The sequence below is a fragment of the Chaetura pelagica genome, unplaced genomic scaffold (genome assembly GCF_000747805.2).
Source record: "Chaetura pelagica isolate M959 unplaced genomic scaffold, ChaPel_1.0 scaffold488, whole genome shotgun sequence".
Taxonomy (NCBI): Eukaryota; Metazoa; Chordata; class Aves; order Apodiformes; family Apodidae; genus Chaetura; species Chaetura pelagica.
The window spans coordinates 294,467-296,532 of NW_009954235.1; the positions used below are offsets into that span (position 1 = coordinate 294,467).

At 40.8% G+C, this 2,066-nt stretch overlaps 1 protein-coding gene across 5 annotated transcripts in view; it reads right to left on the reverse strand.

The window, feature by feature from the left end:
- NEDD4L (neural precursor cell expressed, developmentally down-regulated 4-like, E3 ubiquitin protein ligase) overlaps positions 1-2,066 on the reverse strand; it is a 100,386-nt gene that overhangs the window by 36,988 nt on the left and 61,332 nt on the right. For all 5 annotated transcript variants that reach the window (XM_010003644.1, XM_010003643.1, XM_010003647.1 and 2 more), the window contains one exon: positions 601-651. The gene's annotated coding sequence lies outside the window, so the exon portion shown is untranslated. The remainder of the gene's footprint in view (positions 1-600; positions 652-2,066) is intronic.

Below are 2,066 nucleotides of genomic sequence, written 5' to 3' on the forward strand. Positions count from 1 at the left end.
TTCAGCAGTTCCTCTGGTTTCCGCCTGTGGCTATTGGCTTTACAGGGTTTGAAGGAACATCAAAATGTCCTTCCTAGTTCCCCAGGCAGAACTACTGCTCCATAACCTTAACAGCATGGTATGTAGACAGAAAATCAGATAAGTTGGGCCCCCAAAATGTAATTTTTTCATGGAGTTTGCCAGGGGAGAATGGTGAAAAGGAAGCAGCCAGAAGGTGAACAGGACAATAATCACCAACGGTAGGTGAGAAACACCCAGTCTATTGGCCACAAGTCCTTCATCAGCTGTCTTGGACCAGATGAGGATTTTAAGAAAGAATCAGGATGAGAAACAAATCCTGGGTGCTAAGAAGTGTAACAGATACCAGAGAACAACTGTCTTCCTTGTCCCTGCAAAGGGAACCACTTCTCCCTGTGCCTGTGCATGACAGGGCTTTGCTGTCCATAACATTTTTCTTTAAGCCTCTCAGGCTGTGCTGGGAATACTTGCTTTACAAAAATATAACTGGACTACTTATGGAAATGAATCCTACACAGCATCAGCATTTTTCCCATCTGGTGATGACAAAGAAGAGCAGGCTGAGACAAAAGCAGTGCTTACCGGGAGGTGACTGAGTGGCACATCCACTTGGCCCAGGAAGTCGTCTCTAGTCTGTCAAATAGATAAAAAAGGCAGAAAAATGAGCAATTTTGCATCAGAAAAGCAAAAAAATGTTAAATATAAATCTAGTCATAACGAAGCAACAATAAAGATGGTAGAGGACCATTACTTTAGCAATTACTGCTTTCTGCCCCTTTATAGCTGCAAATGATTTGTTGTAATTAATCTATTTCAGCAGAGCATTTTCTGTGATAGTCCAAAATGGCTTCTTGTTAGTATTGGTGAAATGGTTTCCTCTGCCAACCTATGCATAATTCAAAGCACCAAGTAATGATCTGCACTTTCCATGAATTAGCCTCCACACGCACCAAAAAGCAGAGTGCAATTACTGTTCTACATGTTGTTGAAAGGTTCATGTCAAACCTTGTTGAGTACTTCTTTTAAAGAACACCCCATATGTAGATCTGACAGGGAAGGGAGAAGAACCCAGTATCCAAGCAGTGGCAATAGATCTGCAGGAACTCTAAACATTTTTTCCCCAAAGTAAAAGTTTGTTTTATCACTTTACTGAACCGAAACCAAAGCATTAGAACATGCTGGTGTTTTTCAAGAATGCTGTTCCTTCAAGTCAGAATGCTTTCTTTGTCAGGAGTAGCTGGACACCCCATAACCAGCCTTTTGAGGAACCCTGTGTTTCCCATCTGCAGGCCATCCACCTGCTGCTTCACAGTGACAGCAGCACTAGGGACACGCAGAGCTGTCACACATCCCCTTCTGCACAGCTTTGGATAAAGGCTTTAGAAGCCTGTTCCACTGATTACAAATACAAATGCTTCCAGGTCTCTAGACATGCACATGTGTGACAACCCCACATTTATCAATCATGTTAGTATCTTACCTAAATATGATGAATTCTAGCATTTTAATCTAGATTGGAAATTTTATATTCCACAGCCAAAGGACTGAAATAAGAATGATGACTATGCAATAATGAATAAGCATACTGTGTGCCTCAAAAATGCCTGTCAGGGAAAACAATTCCTAGATATCAGCCCTGATGATTCCCAAATAACTGTTGCTTATTTATAACCACACTGTGCACAGAATTCCAGGAAGTGCATACTGCTGCTCCAAAGCCAAGTTTACATATTTCTCATAGCAGAGCATTAAGTTTACTATTAAAATTCATATTTTATATTATAACATTGTAAGAATTCTGTTTCTCCTGCAAGGACAGCATAAAGTCCCATGCTCCCCAAAAGCATGGACACACACTGCTGTGACAGATGTCCATGGGACAACACAAAAGGAATATTTGCACCAAGGTGCCTGGATTTTTTCCAAATTTAAGTAAAAATGGTTGATAGATTTTTCATGAGAGAATTTTGATGACTAATCTTCTTCCTAGGAACTACTGGGAAGCCCTGGTCACATGCACTGCTTGCAAAGATTTAGTATCTCTTTCC